Source organism: Vulpes vulpes, chromosome 8 (genome assembly GCF_048418805.1).
Source record: "Vulpes vulpes isolate BD-2025 chromosome 8, VulVul3, whole genome shotgun sequence".
NCBI lineage: Eukaryota > Metazoa > Chordata > Mammalia > Carnivora > Canidae > Vulpes > Vulpes vulpes.
Genome location: NC_132787.1, coordinates 54,236,127 through 54,254,857, shown reverse-complemented (window position 1 = coordinate 54,254,857; position 18,731 = coordinate 54,236,127). Strand labels below are relative to the sequence as shown.

The following is an 18,731-nucleotide window of genomic DNA, read 5'->3' as shown; positions in this document are numbered from 1 at the left end:
TACTAGTAAAGAAGGCGCGGGTCAAGAAGGAATGCCTGCCATGCCACAGAGAAAACCTGTTGATTAACCCTGACTATTCATTTTGCTCAGTCTCCTGGCCAGACCACCCCCCCCCCCCCCCGCCCACTTTGGAAAGGCACAGTCTGCTCAGCCACCACATGTCCTGGCAACCTTCGTCGTTTTGGGTGCCTCCACCCTCTCCAAGCCTGTCCTGCCAGCAGTCGTCCTGGAAGGGAAGAAAAGAGAGGGAAAGGCTACTTACCATTTAGCGCCAAGGAATTCAACAAAGCCCTAACTTGGTTCCTAATAATTTGCAGGTCTATTTACCCTCGGACTCCGACTCCCACAATTAACGAAAAGAGCAAGGACAAACGCCAGGCACGAAGGTTCGGGCTTTCCAGGTAGAGGCAAAGTTCCCGGGGGATCCACGAGCCCCCTCCCCCCCCCCGCGGGAGCACTCCACAGGGAGCCGGGGGCGGCCACCCAAGGCGCGGTGACCCCGGGCTCCCGCCCTGCTCCTCCGACCTCCTGTCTCCGGGCGTCTCCGCTGGTCCCCTCCCTGCGCTCCGTCCCTCGGGCCCTCACCCCCTGGTCTTCCAGACCCTCAAAGCGAGCCCTTAAATAACAGCGGTATTTTAGAGCCCTTTCTAGCCCGGTGGAAGTTCCAAAAAACTAAGAGAGATTTGGCGGCGAACATTGTCACTAGCTATGAGGTCCTTCGTGACGTGTGACCGGAGTTTTACACGGAGCAGAAGAGAACGAGCGTGTTTCCAGCGCATCCCGGGCCGGGGCGTCTTCTGGAGCGAGGGGGCGCCCCGCGGGCGGGACTCGGAGCCGCCCGGTCTCGTGTCACCTTCGCCCCGAGGGGCTCCGCCGGCGGCCGCGGGTCGGGGAGCGGGAGTCCCCGCCAGCATCTCCCTTTCCCGCCAAGTTTAGGGTTCACGGAGACGCCCCACGCCCAAGGACACGGTCCCGGACGACCGCGGCCCTCCTGGCCTGACTGACACTCGAGGTTCTTCTGAGACTGGCGGGAAAGGGCCCGAGGGAAAGAAGATGAAATGCGCCCAACCTTCCGCTCGAACCCGGGACCCGGAACCGCATCTCAGCACCGACCACGGCGGCGGGACACGCTGCGCCGCCCTCGGGCTGTTTTCTACCCGCAGGCCGAGGGGTGCAGTCCCGGGACGCGGCGGGAGCGGGTCGCCGGGCACGGTCTGACGGCAGCAGCCTCCGCCTCTCCCCCCGCCCCCTGCCCCCCCCCCCCCCCGGGCCCCAGGGTGACCCCGCCAGGGGCCGCACGGCCCGGTGTCCCCGCTGTGGCCGCAGGGTCCGGGGGCGGGGAGCGGAGGGGTGCCGCTCTGAGAAGCAGCCTGCGGGGTCCCCGGCTTCGAGGAGGAGGAGGAGGAGGAGGAGGAGGCGGAGCGCGGGGCCGCGGCTGCGGGGGAGGGGCGCCCGCCCGGAGAGGGAGGGGCGCCCACCTGCGCGGCGCGGGGTCCCCCGGACTGCCCCTTCCCGGACCCAGAGGGCACGTGCCACTCGCTGGGTGTTGGAGAGGAGGATAAAAAGGGGGCGCCGCGGCCCGGCCGGCCCCAGCGCAAGGTTCCACCGAGACTTGAACTCGGATCGCTGGATTCAGAGTCCAGAGTGCTCACCATTACACCATGGAACCGCCGGGGGCGGGCCTCCTCGGCTCTCCGAGGTGTGCACACCGCCCGCCTCCGCCCCGCGCGCCCGCCACGCGCCTCCTGCCGGCGTCTTCTCCCCTCGCGCTCGGCGCTCGGCGCTCGGCTCCTCGTCCGCCAGGGGCCGCCGGGGCTCACCTTCTCCCTGCCGCTCCCCGGGCTCGCGTCTCGGGGAGCCAGCTCGAGTCCGCTTGCGGGAGAACGACGGGGACGGGCTTTGGGGGCGCGTCCCCCGGGTGCACCTGCTCTGCCCGGAGGCGCGGTCTCCTGCCCAGGGGCAAAGTTCCTGCCAGAGTGAAGAAGCCTTCCTTTCCTTCTCTTGGCGCCTCATCTCTTCCCACCGCCCTGGGAGCTCGGGGGAATCCTCAGATTTTTCTCTAGCTGCGCGGGCCTTCGGTCGGCTCAGGAGCAGCCCGGAGCTCAGGACCGTCCCGGGGCTGGGGCGCTTCCAAAGTAAAGGCCTGAGGCTCCGCGCGGCTTAAGGCCGGCTGGCCGAATCCCACCAGGTTGAGCCTGGAGCCCCGTTCTCTGCTGTCCCTGGCGGGGGATGCGATGCGCCCGGTATCGCCCCAGCGTCGCCGAGCCGCGCACAGCGCTCGCAGCTCCGCGCAGAGCAGGACTGCCTGGGCCAGAGGTGCCGGAAAATGCACAGAACGCTGCGCTGTACTCAGGACCTTGAAATTAAGTCAGACCATCGACTAAACTAGGTGCATGGAAAAGAAAAAAGGTGTGCTCCTGTCTCCTGGGTACCAGCGGGGGTTGAGAACGCCTCTTAGATAGGGCTTTAAGATTCAGAGTGGATAGTCCCCCAAATGTGAACATGGCCAGGCAGAAGACTGAGACATAGAACCCTCAGCCTTCTGCAGCCAGCTCTCTGCTTTTTAAATTTCCAGTAGCACAGAGATGGCCAAAGCTCGCCTGCTCTCATGTTTTCACAACTCATGAGCACCCGGACATTCCTACTAACTCTGGAGCGGCGAGTGGAGAGGGGCAGGGAGATCTTAGACTCGGAGTGAGAAAGGAGGGAAGACTGGGCGAAGTATGCTAGTCAGATTCAGTGGGGAATTGTCAAAGAGCCAGAGCTGTGGTTTATATCCCGTTAACAGTGGTTAGTTACTCTTATGGAAATTAGTGTGGAGGTGAAGAATAGCCCCAACACCGCCCCCCATCCCCCCCCCCCCCGCATTCTTATATCGTGTAACTTACCAAGAGACCATATCGTTATGTTCCTTAGGTTTAAGAAGAAGAAAAAAGGATGAAAATAAAAAATGAAAGAAAGATGCGTCAGATGCCAGTGCGGAGGCAATTTAATTGGGGAGGGGGAAAAGAGAGCCTCTTTGGGGAAAGAAGTCTGAGAGGGCGCCAGGGTTCTGAGAAGATCCTAGGGGATAAAGCTGGAGCTTCACTCTAGCCAGTTGGGGCAGAGGAAGGAGGTTGGCTGTTGGACTGAGCAGCAGTTTCCTACAGGTGGGTTATTTGGGGATCTATCCCCAACCTCTTACTCTCCTGGAAATGGCCCTCAAAACCACCTTCCGCCCTTGTAAATTTTCTTTGTACTCAGTTTCTAAATACCATTTTCCACTAAAAGACACTAATAAGCATTGTATAAGTGCCTGATTTGAGGTTGGGAGAGTAAAACTACAAGGTGAGCCCAGAACATCTTGTGTTCAACGATTAGTAAGAGACAAATCAAAAGGTCGCAGAAGCCAGCTTGAAGAGTTCCCCTGGTCAAATTGAAAGCTATTGGAAGATCAAAAAGAATAAAGATTATAATATATTATGACATTGAATAAGAAAGGAATCTGTATACTATACATGTAGTATTATCCATAGTATACTTACAGAAGAGATGGAGGAGGGAACGCTGTACTTTATAGAATAACATCTATAGTTGTTATAGATGACATAGATGTTGATATGTTATAGAATAACATATTAGTTGTTTATAATGACTTTACTTATTCCACAAATATTTATTGTCTATGTGGTGGGGACTTGTGTAGTGGAAAGACAAGACAGATCCTACTCACATGAAGATTATCTTCCACAAGCCAGATATTATATAGATATTAACTAAAAACATTGTAATTATGATGAATGTTAATTATTACTTTTGTGTTCCTTGGTCCAGTTTCATCAGTTAAGGATTGAAAGCTGACTGAGCATAAAAAGTGGATCTATAGAGTCCATGAGAATATATTTTTCCTTGGCAAGAATTTTGTGATTTATGTGTCTTAAAAGTGAGAAAACATTGTTTATTCCACAGACCCCTGATATTTTAATACGAGGTCGTATGTATGGCATGAGAGCACTAACCTGTGAGTCTTTTTTTTTAATAATAAATTTATTTTTTATTGGTGTTCAATTTGCCAACATACAGAATAATACCCAGTGCTCATCCCATCAAGTGCCCTCCTCAGTGCCCATCACCCATTCACCCCCACCCCCGCCCTCCTCCCCTTCCACCACCCCTAGTTCGTTTCCCAGAGTTAGGAGTCTTCATGTTCTGTCTCCCTTTCTGATATTTCCTACCCATTTCTTCTCCCTTCCCTTCTATTCCCTTTCACTATTATTTATATTCCCCAAATGAATGAGACCATATAATGTTTGTCCTTCTCCAACTGACTTACTTCACTCAGCATAATACCCTCCAGTTCTATCCACGTTGAAGTAAATGGTGGGTATTTGTCTTTTCTAATGGCTGAGTAATATTCCATTGTATACATAGACCACAGCTTGTTTATCCATTCATCTTTCGATGGACACCGAGGCTCCTTCCACAGTTTGGCTATTGTGGACATTGCGGCTAGAAACATCGGGGTGCAGGTGTCCCGGTGTTTCACTGCATCTGTATCTTTCTGCATCTGTATCTTTGGGGTAAATCCCCAGGAGTGCAATTGCTGGGTTGTAGGGCAGGTCTATTTTTAACTCTTCGAGGAACCTCCACACAGTTTTCCAGAGTGGCTGCACCAGTTCACGTTCCCACCAACAGTGTAAGAGGGTTCCCTTTTCTCCGCATCCTCTCCAACATTTGTGGTTTCCTGACTTGTTAATTTTCCCCATTCTCATTGATGTGAGGTGGTACCTCATTGTGGTTTTGATTTGTATTTCCCTGATGGCAAGTGATGCAGAGCATTTTCTCATGTGCGTGTTGGCCATGTCTATGTCTTCCTCTGTGAGATTTCTGTTCATGTCTTTTGACCATTTCATGATTGGATTGTTTGTTTCTATGGTGTTGAGTTTAATAAGTTCTTTTTTTTTAATTTTTATTTTTTTATTTATGATAGTCATCACAGAGAGAGAGAGGCAGAGACACAGGCAGAGGGAGAAGCAGGCTCCATGCACCGGGAGCCCGATGTGGGATTTGATCCCAGGTCTCCAGGATCGCGCCCTGGGCCAAAGACAGGCGCTAAACCGCTGCGCCACCCAGGGATCCCAATAAGTTCTTTATAGATCTTGGAAACTAGCCCTTTATCTGATACGTCATTTGCAAATATCTTCTCCCATTCTGTAGGTTGTCTTTGAGTTTTGTTGACTGTATCCTTTGCTGTGCAAAAGCTTCTTATCTTGATGAAGTCCCAATAGTTCATTTTTGCTTTTGTTTCTTTTGCCTTCGTTAACCTGTGAGTCTTGAAGCTCGTGGGTTTATAAAGGTAGCTCTGCCACCAAGCTGTGGGAGCTCTAGCAAGTTTGCAAGTGTCAGTTTTTTAATCTATAAAATTAATTTTAATTTTTCTAGTTTTCCAAGTTTCTTATAGAGGAACAGCCCCACATAGTACCCTGGAGACCTTGTATGTACACAGCCACACAGGCAGAGGCTTGAATTGCAGCTAATCTAAGTCTTGGTAGAATTTCTTTTCATCTGCTACAACATGAGATGATGGGACACTTGTGAAAAGTTGCCCTAAAGATTCCACTCACCTCCCTATTTTCCCTGATAGGCTCTCATGAGATAGGCTATCAATACCTACCAAGTTTTGGTGAGATATGATGCTTTTTGCCTACCCCCCTCAAGGTAGAGCTGAGACAATAAAACCATTTAGCTGCAATCCAGAACTGACTCACTCCTTAGCAATGGGTATTCTGCAGCTCACACCGTAGATACCAGTCCCTTTTGTTTTGGTGTATAGGATAGTGGCCAGGAAGCTGGCACATTTGGCTATTCTTTCTTTCACTGTGTATGTAAGTAATAAACTAAATCCAGAAGTGGCTTGCTGTATTTTTGCTGGTTTCATCAGTCAGGTCTTTCTTTGGCCTCATCTTATGTGCTCAACAGTTCTTTCTTCCCCAGTATTCTCTGTGTCTATGATGAACTGAGGTATGTGTTAAAAGGATCATTAATTGCAACCAAGACCGACCCATAGTCCCTGGTGTATGTGTTTGCTGAATAAATGCTATACTTAGCCTGTGCCCTAAGAACATATAGCTGAGAGATTAGTTAGAAGATAGAGTATCTGTAGGTTTAGAGAATGAGAACAGCATGCAGAAAGATGAGCTGATGGTGGTGTCTTGATAGCCTAAGTGGGTAGGAATGAGGACAGTCTTCAGGCTAGGATCAGAAAGCTTGAGGGGAAACTAAGGAATGCCTGCAACAACATCGAACACCTTAAGGACCAGTCTGGGCAGATCAATGAGGACTGGAAGAGTAATTCACCCTACACTGAACTTATGTACTTGGCCAAGGAGAACCACAGGTGGATCTGGGGTTCATCTAAACTGTTGGGAATAATCAACTCCAAGGGGAGGAGGATGTAACTGTAAGACTCTGCTGCACACCTCAGAATGTGACCTTTGAACTCTCCTCACAGTGGATGCCCACCAAATAACTGTTGAATTGGCAGGAATGAAATGCCTGAAGAAGTGCTGGAGAATTTTATCTTAATGGTTCTTCTTTATGGGATCAGGAGGGGCTACGGAAAAGGACCGTTGCATGTAAATAAATAATAATAATTATATTTTTCTGTATGTTGTGCCCAAGATTGCGAATCCGAGAAACCACCAAGGAGCCGACACCGAGGCAAACACACGAGGGTTTATTTAAAAGCTCGAGCCTGGGTCCAAGTGTACCCGACACAGCGGAGCAGGGACTTGGACCCCGAGACTAAGAGGCGTAGCAGCTTTATAGGGGCCAGTGGCCCATGGGATACTCAGATAGTTGCACAGTCATGTCGGTCCACATGCAGGTGGCCGATTGAATTACATCTTACTGTAGGGTAAGATGCTGGCCTATTACTTTGGTCAGAATCAGCGCGCAGTTTTGGCCGGCACAAGGCAGGGTTACACTGTTATGAGCCGATTTCCGATTAGGGTGTGTCCAGCAGCTTGACTAGGGTGGGGCAGCGCCTTAAGCAATAAGCAGGTCATGTGGGGGTCATACAGGAGGTGGCCGGTGTAGCACAAAATGGAGTTAGTCCTGCTCTGCTTGTCCAGGGGTAGGGGATTTTTGTTAAATTTCATGGGTCCCATGCTGTACTTTCGGTTTATAAAGGGTTTTATATACATTATATCATGACTATTTATTGAGTAATTAATTTTCCTGACACTGTGCTGGGTCCTGGAGGCAAAGAGGCCAGTCACTTTCTCTTTGAGGACTTCAAATTAGTAAGAAATAAATACTCAATACAGTTTTATCAAAATGTGGCAGCTTTCCTAACCTTTGGATATTACAGTGGCATAGAGGAGGGACATGTAGTTCAGGACAAGAATATCTTTTGCTAATGAAAAGGTGAAACTGAGAATTTTCAAGGACAATCCCATTCTCATTAGAATTCACTACAGGAGACTGTCCTGAAGAATGGATGGTATGAGGAAGGGTCTTCTATAAAGAAGCATCTTTTCCGCATTTTGGAGAGTGTTGAGAATCCCTCAGAGAACTCTTGTAATAAGAATGCAGGTAGCCGAAAGACACACAAATTAGAAAGGAAGAATTAAAATTGTCTCTGTTCACAGATGCTATGATCTTAAATAGAAAACTCCAAAGATTTCACACTCAAAAATTCTGTTAGGAAAAGTGAATTCAGCAAAGTATCAGGATACAAAATTAATACACAAAAATCATTCGTGCTTCTATACCCTAACAATGAACAACTGAAAAAGGAAATGAGGAAAACAATTCCATTTGCCTCAGAAAGAATAAAATATTTAGGAATTAACCAAGGAGGTGAAAGACTTGTTTGTACAGTGAAAACCACAAAACACTGCTGAAGAAATTAAAGAAGACATAAATAAATAGACAGCCCGTGTTCATGGATTGGAAGACTTAATATTACTAAGATGTCCATACTCCTCAAAATGATCTATAGATCGAATGCAGTGCCTATCAAAATCCCAAGAACATTTTTTGCAAAAATAGAAAAACCCTCCTTAAATTCATATGGAATCTCAAGGAACCCCAAATAGTTAAAACAACCTTGAAAAAGAATTAAAGCTGGAAGATTCCTCATGTTTTTGCTATCTAAACTTACTACAAACCTATAGTAGTCATGGTAATCAAACAGTATGGTACTTGCATAAAGACAGATATAAAAACTAGTGGAGGGATCCCTGGGTGGCACAGCGGTTTGGCGCCTGCCTTTGGCCCAGGGCGCGATCCTGGAGACCCGGGATCGAATCCCATGTCGGCCTCCCAGTGCATGGAGCCTGCTTCTCCCTCTGCCTGTGTCTCTGCCTCTCTCTCTCTCTGACTATCATAAATAAATAAAAATTTTAAAAAAATTATATAAAAAAAGACTAGTGGAATAGATAAAGAGCTCAGAAAAAAACACTCACATATATTGTCAAATAATTTTCAGTAAAAGTGCCAAGACCATTCAGTGGGAGAAAGGACAATCTTTTCAACAAATAGTTCTAGAAAAAAAGTTGATATTCACCTGCAATAGAATGAAGTTGGACCCTTATTTAACCCCATATACAAAAGTTAACTCAAAATGGATGACAGACCTAAATGTAAGATGTGAAACTATAGAACTATTAGAACAAAAAAAGGCAGCAGAAAGCTTCATGACATTGAATTTGGCAATGATTTCTCACATCTGACAACAAAGGCACAGGTGACACAAGAAAAAAATAGATAAATTAGACTTTGCCAAAATGAAAAACTTTGTGAATAAAAGGACTCTATCATCAGAGTAAAAAGGTAACCCACAGAAAAGAAGGAAGCATATATCTAATAAGGAATTAATATCCAGAAAATATAGAGAACTCCTAAAACTTGGTAAGAAACAAAAACTCAATTTAAAAATGAATAAAGGAGTTGAATAGACATTTCTCCAAAGAAGATATGGTCAATAAACATGTGAAAAGATGCTCAACATGACTAATCATTGGAGAAATATAAGTCAAAACCACAATGAGATGCCACTTCACACCCATTAGACTGGCTATTATAAAAAATTTAAGACCTGCCAAACAAAAAACAAAACAGAAAATTCCCAGAAAATGATAAGTATTGGCAAAGATGTGGAAAAACTGGAACCTTTATGTGCTGTTGGTGGGAATCTAAAACACTGTAGTCACTATGAAAAATAGCAAGCTCCTCAAAAATTAAAAAAAATTACAGGGGCACTTGGGTGGCTCAGTGGTTGAGCATCTGCCTTTGGCTCAGGTCATGATCCCAGGGTCCTGGGATTGAGCCCCACATCGGGCTCCTTGCAGGGAGCCTGCTTCTCCCTCTGCCTATGTCTCTGCCTCTCTCTCTGTGTGTCCCTCATGAATAAAAAAATAAAATCTTTAAGAAAACAATTACAGTATAGTCCAGCACTTCCACTTCTGGGTATAAACCCAAAAGAATTGAAAGCAAAACACAAATAGATACTTGTACATTCATGTTTAGAGTAGCAATATTCACAATAGTCAAAAGTTGGAAGCAACTCCAGGGTCCATTGATGGGTGAATGGATAAACAAAATGTGGTATAAACATACAATGGAACATTATTCACCTTTAAAAAGGAAGGAAATTATGATACATGCTACAATGTGAGTGAATATTGAAGACATTATGCTAAGTGAGAGAAGCCAATCACAAAGGATAAATACTGTGTGATTCCACTCATGTGATGTACTTATGAAATTCGTAGAGACAAAGAAGAGAATATGGCGGTTGCAGGGGGGGGGGAAGGAGGGGAAAATGAAGAGTTGTGTAATGGGAACAGAGTTTTAGTTTTGTGAAGTGAAAAAAGTTCTGGAGATGGATGGGAGTGATGATTGCACAACAGTGTGAATGTACTTAACGCCACTGAACTGTATGCATAAAAATTGTTAAAATGGTCAATTTTATGTTATGTATAACTGTTTAAGTGAATAATTTTAAAGGGGGAGGAAGCCAGTTACACCTTTCAAAATAGAACAAAAATAGACATTACCCCAGCTCTTGAGGCACCCTTTGTCTCGAAGCTATCGTTTGTCAAATAGCATACAAAGTGCTGTTACAGCAATGTGAATTAAAAAAAAAAAAAAAACGCAGAGTTTGAAAAAAAAGTGCCCAGTGATGTCTGGGAGATGACCTTATTGACTCTTCTGATCTCCACACCTGCTTCTTCTGATAGCTGAATGCCTTGTCTCCGGGTCTCCGGCAGATTTCAGCCTCTCTAGATTCCCCCAGCACCTGAGTTCCGGGCTGGCTCAGTGCAGACAGTACTGCCAAGATCTCCAGAACTGCTGATGTCGAAGCTATTGTATCTGCCTTAGCCAGTCAGCTGGAAGAAAAGAGAGGCATATTTAATGAGTTATGTAATTGGAGCATTCCCACAGTGATGAGTGATAATGTATCTTCTTCCTGAGAAGCTAACTGCTTTCCAGATTTCACTCTGATATTCCCAACCTCAAAGTAAATGCAATCTTCATCATTTTCCTGAGAAGATAGATCTCAGTTTTCAGTTTAAAAAAAGCCTGAGTTTGCAACAACATGGATGGATGGAGCTAGAGAGTATAATGCTAGGCAAAGTAAGTCAGTCAGAAAAAGACGAATATCTCACTCATGTGGGATTTAAGAAACAAAACAAATGAGCAAAGGAAAATAAACGAGAGACAAACCAAGAAAGACTTAATTATAGAGAACAAACTGATGGTTACCCGAGAGGAGAAATGTGGGGAGGTGGGGGAGATAGGGGATGGAGATTAAAGAATGCAATTATCGTAATGAAAAATTAAAATAAAATGAAAAGGAATAACAAACATTTTTTTTTTTTAAATCCTGAGGTACAAAGGAATAAAGTACTGTAGGGTAAAACTGGGATCAAAATCCAAGATTACTGATTTCTACTACAGTCACTCAACTGCTTTGCCTCTCTAAGGAATGTGTAAACTAATCTGTTATTAACTATTTACGCATCTGATCCTGCAAACATAGCATCTTTGCTCATCTATTTTGGGATTCTAACTTAGAACTCAATTCAGGCACTTACTGAGATCCAATGGGTAAAGTGTTGGTCTACAAATTATAAGTTATAGTTATATAGTTATAAGGACACAGAGTTGACCATATATAATGTGTGACTTTAAGGACCTTAAAAGTGTTTTCAACAGAATCTACATATATATGAGAACAGCAGTATCAGGCAGAGATAGGCTTATTCTGCTGGAGAGAAAACAAGATATTTGGAGAAAATTATCTCTTCTCTCACATAAGTTAAGAATCTAACACTCTCCAGATCTGACACTCACCTGTTTCCCAAATGGATCAGGGTATGTGAGCTTGAGAATGTTGCTGGAAAAATCAAATATTCCATAAGACTCTCTCTATCTTTTCCTGAGCATGTATATGAAGTTACTTTCTTATAGAAGAGCCATAAAATTATACAAAAATCCTTATTTTCTCAGGGACCGAGTTTTTTCTTAAGAGCAAGGTTTTTTCTTACATAGTCTGCTAATCTTAATATTTTATATTTTACTTGAAGATTTTAGTTCACTGAAATTGAATGTAATTATTGTTATAGCTGGGTTTATATCTACCACTTTATTACTTGGTTTCTCTCTATATATCATCTATTTTATATTCCCCTTTCTATTCCTTCTTTGCTTTCTTTTGGATTAGACAAATATTTTATGTTACTACATTGTTTTCCTATTAACTTGCTAACATTTACCTTTCTTTGAGAGCTTACTGTAGAAATATTAACGTATTGTTAATTTATTATATATATTTTTAAAGATTTATTTATTTATCTGAGAGAGACAGCATGAGCAGGAGGGGCAGAGAGAGAAAGAATCTCAAGCAGACTCCACACTGAGCATAGAGCCTGAAACACGACTCAATTCCACAACCCTGAGATCATGACCTGAGCCAAAATAAAAAATCAAATGCTTAACCGAGCCCTCCCAGTGCCCTGATTTATTATATTTTTATACAAAAGATTAGTTTCACAATACTGCTAGAATCTTAGAAAACTGTAACTATTTTTATCTACTTCTCCCTTTTGCATTACTGTTGACAAACTATTGTCAATTCCTGAAGTCATTAAATTTTTTATACCCATGTATCTACTTTTTCCAGCATTCCTCATTCCATTCTACATTGCTATGTTTCCAACTAGAATTCCCTCTTTTCATTATTTCATAAAATTACTTTTTAAAATATTTTATTTATTTCTTCATGAGAGACATAGAGAGAGAGACAGAGACATAGGCAGAGGAAGATGGAGGCTTCTTGCAGGGAGCCTGATGTGGGACTCAGTCCCAGGACTCCAAGATCATGACCTGAGCCAAAGGCAGATGCTCAACCACTGAGCCATCCAAGCACCTCTCATAAAAATTTCTTTTAATATATTTGTAACATCTGTGCTGGTGTTGAATTTCCTGTTTTTGTTTGTCTAAAAACATTTATTGCACCATCACTTTTTTTTTGCTTCTTTAACTTTTTTATGCTTTATTGAGGTATAATTAACACATCATTGACTACATTTATTTAAAGTACATACTGATGTGTATATATATATATATATATATATATATATATATATATATATAAATATATAGCATCACCACAATCAAGATAATGAACATATTATCTTCCCCCAAGGTTTCCTCTTGCTCTTTTGTAATCTCTCCCTCTCTCCCATCTCTACTATCTCTACTATTCACATACCTCCCCAGGTAATCATTGATCTGATTTCTGGATCATACAATATATGCTTTATGCTCTTTTTCTGTTTGGCTTCTTTTGCTCAGCATAATGATTTTGAGTTTTAACCATGTTATTATGTTGTGGTAGTTAATTTTATGCTGTGGTGGGCTAAGGGATGCCCAAATAGCTGGTAAAACATTATTTTTGTGTGTGTCTGTGAGGATCTTTATGGACGAGATTAGCATTTGATTCAGTAGACTGAGTAAAGACATCCACCCTCACCAATGTGGGTGGACATCATCCAATCTTGTGATGGCCTGAATGGAACAAAACGGCAAAAGAAGGGAGCATTCATTATCTTTTCTTGGTCTAGGACATCCATCTTTTCCTGTCCTCAGGCAGTGGAGCTCCTGGTTCTTGGGCATTTGGACTTGGACTGAATTATATCACTGGCTTTCCTGGCTTGGGTTTCCATTGTATAGAGGACAGATTGTGGCATTTCTTGGCCTCCAAACCACATGAGCCAATTCCCATTATATATATATATATATGTGTGTGTGTGCATGTGTGTGTGTGTGTGTGTGTGTGTGTATACAAACATGTATACATTTGCATCTATATTTCCTATTGGTTCTGTCTTTGTGAAGAATCCTGATTAATATTTGCCTGTATCAGAAGTTGTTTCCTTTTATTGCTGAATAGAATTTCATTGTATGGATAAGCCACAATTTTTAAATTCATTTGCTTGTTGAAGGACATTTGATTTTTTTTCTGTTTGTAACTGTAACCAAAAAATTGCTATGTATAAGTTTTTGTGTGAACATATACTGTCATTTATCTTGAGTAAATAGGAGTAGAATAGCTGGCTCATATAATAGCTGAAATTTTAAAGAAATCACCAAATTGTTTTCCAAAGTATCTGTATCCATTACATTCCCACTAGAGTGTGTAAGAGTTCTAGTTGTTCCGCATTCTCATCAGCACTTGACATGGTCAGGTTTTTAAAATTTCAGACATTCTAGTGGGCATGTACTGGCATATTTTGGTTTTAATTTCCATTTTCTTAATGACTAATGATGCTTAGTATCTTTCCATGTGCTTATTTCCCCTTATTATACATTCTTTGGTGAACATTTGTTAAAATGTTTTGCCCTTTTTGTGTTATTTATATTCTTTTTAAAAATATTTATTTATTTTAGAAAGAGAGAGAGAGAGAGAGAGAGAGAGAGAATCTCTAGCAGACTCTGTACTGAACACAGAGCCTGACTCGGGACTTGATCCCAAGACTCCAAGATCATGACCTGACCTGAAATCAAGGTTTGGATGCTCAACTGACTGAGCTACCCAGGCACCCCATTTATATTCTCATTATTTAGTTGCAAGAGCTCTTTATATATAATAACTCTTTATATATATAAGAATTTTGTCAAATATATATTTGGCAAATATTTTTTCCCAGTCTGTGACTTGTCTTTTATTTTCAAAAAGTATCCTCTTAAAGGGAAAAGTTTCTAACTTGCAAGGTCTAATTTGTTGACTTTTTCTTTTATTGTTTGTGTTTTTATGTAATATTTAAGAAATCTTTACCAAACCTAAAGTCATTAAGATTTTCTATGTATTTTTCTAGAAATTTTATAGTTTTAGCAAAATTAAGTTTATAAAAATTCTCAAGTTAATTATTTACCCAAATAAATTATTTTGAATTTTTAATTCAAAAAAAATATATGCATCCCTGTTTGTTGCAGCATTATTCACAGTAGCCAAGATATAGAAGCAACCTAAGTGTTGATAGATAAAGAAGATGTGGTGTGTGTGTGTGTGTGTAATGTAATATTACACAACCATAAAAAGGATGAGATCTTTCCATTTGTGGCAACATGGATGGCCCTAAGAGATATTAAGCTAAGTGAAATAAATTAGACAGAGAAAGACAAATACCATATGATTTCACTCTTATATAGAATCAAAGAAATGAAACAAGGGAATAAATAAACAAAAGGCAGAATCGAACCTAGAAATGCAGAGGACAAACTGATGGTTGCTACAGGGCAGGTGGGGGGGGGGGGGATGGACAAAATGGGTGAAGGGGAGTGGGAGATACAGGCTTCCCGTTATGGAATGAATAAGTCACGGGAGTAAAAGATACAGCATAGGGTATATAGTCAATGATATTGGAATAATGTTGCATGGTATTAGGTAGTAGTTATAATTGTGATGAGCATAGCATAAGGTATAGAGATATTGAGTCACTATGTTGTACACCTGAAACTAATGTAACATTGTGTATCAACTATACCCCCAAAATGAAAAAAAAGAGTAAAGATGGAAAAAGATAAATTATGGTAACAGTAATAAGAAGAAAGTTGGAGTGGCTATATTAATATCTGACAAAATAGATTTCAGACCAAAAAATATTACTAGGACCAAAGAGAGTCATTCATTAAACCTGATAATGGGGTCAATTATTCAGAGCCCATACAAATTCTAAATGTTAAGCAATGAATAATAGAGCTTCAAATTACACAAAATCAAACTGATAAAACTGCAAGAAGAGATCAACACATTTACAGTTATTGTCAGAGATTTTAGTGCCCTTTCTCAGTAACTGGCAGAACAAACAGACATAATATCAGTAAGGTATAGAAGACCTAAAAATACCATAAACCAAGATTCCTGGTTGACATTTATAGAATACTCCATCCAAGAGAGCAGAGAACATATTCTTCCAAAGTACACATGGAACATTTCCCAAGTTAGACCATGTTTTGGGCCATAATACAAGTCTCATTAAAAGGATTCAAGTCATACAAAATATGCTTTATCAAACAAATAAAATATGCTTTATTGCTGCAATGGAATTAATTTAGAAATCAGTAACAAGACATATGACATATGGAAAATTCTCCAATATTTAGAAACTAAATAAAACACTTCTAAATATTCCATAGATCAAAGAAAAAGTAGAGGGGATGATAGAACTTCCTTGAACTGAACAAATATGAAAACATAAAATATAAAATTTTGTGAAATGCAGTATGATTTTCACTAGCTATGCCATTCTGGGATGACAGTTCTTTTAGCACTTGAAAAATGTTGTGCCACATCTTCTGGCTGCCATGGTTTTGAGAAGTCTTTTGTCATTCAAATGGTTCTTTCTTCTATGTGTCACGTCTTTCACTGGTTTCAAGTGGTTTGTTTGTTCCCCTTTAGTTTTCAGAAGTTTGGCTATGATGAGTTTTATGTATTTCTTTGGGTTTATCCTGTTTAAGGTTTGATCTCCTGGAAGCTGCAGATTTATGTCTTTTGCCAAATTTGGGAAATTTTTCAGCCATTATTTTTCTGAGTACTTTTTAAGCCCCATACTCTTCTCTCCTGGGACTCTGATAACAGGCATGTTAGTTTTTATTATTATTATTATTATTATTATTATTAACCTGTTTTCTGAGGCTCTGTTAATTTCTTTTTTAGTTTCTCTCTGTTGTTGATTCTGTTGTTCTATCTTCCATTTCATTGATTCTTCCTCTGTTTCCTCCATTCTGCTGTTGAGTCAATCTATTGATATTTTATTTTAGTTACTGTATTTCTCAGTTCTAAACTTTCCATTTGTTTCTTCTTTATATCTTTTATTCTTTACTGAGATTTTCTTTTTCTTTGATGAGACTTCCTTTACTTCATTTGTTTCAAGTGTGTTAGTAGTTGTTCATTGAAGCATGTTTATGACAGCTACTTTAAAATCCTTGTCAGATAATTTTAACATCTGTGTCATTTTATTGTTTTTATATACTAGTTGTCTTTTCCCATTCAAGTTGAACCCTTCCTCGTCTTGATGTGATAGGTAACTTTTGTTTGAAACCTGGATAGTTTGAGCATTATGTCATGAGACTCTGGATCTTCCTCAAGGCTTTTTTCACTAGATTCCTCTGACAGAGTTGAGGTGAGGGTGTTGGGGTAGAAGTCTAGGTTCTCCACTCAGCCTTACTGACACCCAAGAGGGGACTCCATGTTAATTCAGGACGGATGGGAATTATAGGTCTCCATTAGGTCCCCCTGATATCCTACACCTCCAGGCTGGGAGGGTAGGAGTGCCTCTTTATTGTTCTCTGAATGGCCTCTGTGTCTTGCTAGGCAGCCCCTTTGCTAGTCCATACTAGAGAGATCAGGGAACTCATCATTGTCTCATTCCTTGCATCCTGAGGTCCCTAGTCAGCCTGCCCTTTTCTGTCTTTCAGGATCTTCTTATGTTTTTTTGTTTATTTGTTTGTTTGTTTTGTCTTATGTTTGTTTTATATATAATATCCAAGGTTTTAGTAGTACTTGGAAGAATAGGAATTATTAGTGTGTGTATCCATCTTTCCAGGCAGAAGTCACTCTTTCAGCTTTTTACTGTAAGAAAAAGTCCTTTTTTGAAACATATTTTCTCTGGGTAAATAGTTCAAGGTGACAGGTTTTGTTGTTGTTGTTGTTGTTTTAGTACTTTAAAGATATTCTTCCACTGTGTTCTAACATGTTCTTTTTTTTAAAGATTTTATTTATTTATTCATGAGAGACACACACACACAGAGAGAGAGAGAGAGAGAGAGAGAGAGAGGCAGAGACACAGGCAGAGGGTGAAGCAGGCTCCATGCAGGGACCCTGATGTGGGACTCGATCCCAGGACTCCAGGATCACACCCTGGGCCGAAGGCAGGCACTAAACCGCTGAGCAACCCGGGCTGCCCTAACCTGTGTTATTTCTGATGAAAACTCTGTTGCATCCTTATCTTTGTTCCTCTTTATATAACTAGTCTTTTTTCCTCCCTTAGGTTTCTCTTGCATCTTTCTCTTTATAATAGGTTTTGAAAGATGTGATTGTGATTTGTCTTAGTTTGGTGTGTTTTTTTAAAAAAAATCTTATGCTTGGGTTCCTTATGCTTGGGTTTGTTGAGCTATTTGGATCTGTGGCTTTATGGTTTTCATCAAATTTGAGGAAAATTTGTCACTATTTCTTCAAATACTTGTTCTGTTCCTCTTCCTATTACCTCTTTTGGGGACTCTAATTGTTATGTTAAAGTTTTCCCCAATTTACTGATGTTCTATTCATTTTTACAAGTCTTTTTTCATCCTGTTTTATTTTGTGTAGTTTCTATTTTTTTTTTTTTTCCCATGGGGACTTCATACCTCCAGCAGTGGGGAGCTCCCTCCTTCTTTTTTTTTTTTTTTTAATTTATTTATGATAGTCACAGCAGAGAGAGAGAGAGAGAGAGAGAGAGAGGCAGAGATACAGGCAGAGGGAGAAGCAGGCTCCATGCACCGGGAGCCCGACGTGGGATTCGATCCCGGGTCTCCAGGATCGCGCCCTGGGCCAAAGGCAGGCACTAAACCGCTGCGCCACCCAGGGATCCCATGTAGTTTCTATTTTTATATCTTCAGGTTTGATCTTTCTGTTGTAGTGTCTAATCTAATGCTTATTCCATTTAGTGTGTTTTTCCTCTAATGATTTGTAGTTTTCATCTCTAAAGTTGAAAATCGTATCTGATATATCTCTACTTATAACGTTCAGGGGCAGCTGTGTGGTTTAGTTGGTTAAGCATCTGACTCTTAATTTCGGCTCAGGTCATGATCTCAGGGTTATGGGATCAAGCCCAGTGTTGGGCTCCCTGTGCTCAGTAAGAAATATGCTTGAGATTTACTCCCTCCACCTCTCCCCCCACTCATGCACGCTTTCTCTCTAAAATAAATCTTCAAGAAATATTAAGTCTCTTCTCTATATTTTTGACGTATGGAATATAAAATAATTTTTCCACTTTCATTGTCTGCTATTTCTAACCTCTTGTGTCAATTCTGAGTCATTTTGAATTGATTGATTTTTTTTTTCTCATTATGGTTTGATCATCCTATTTCTCTGAATAGCTCACATTGTTAAAATTCAATGCCAGACATTGTAAGTTTTGTCTTGATTGGTACAGGATATTTTTGTGGGTTTTTTTTTTTTTTTTGTATATATTCTTTAG

At 41.6% G+C, this 18,731-nt stretch overlaps 1 non-coding gene across 1 annotated transcript; it reads right to left on the bottom strand.

Moving 5' to 3' along the window:
* Positions 1 to 1,597: 1,597 nt before the first annotated feature.
* Positions 1,598 to 1,669, bottom strand: TRNAQ-CUG (transfer RNA glutamine (anticodon CUG)). Its single transcript has one exon. It is a non-coding gene; the product is annotated as a tRNA-Gln (tRNA).
* Positions 1,670 to 18,731: the final 17,062 nt, after the last annotated feature.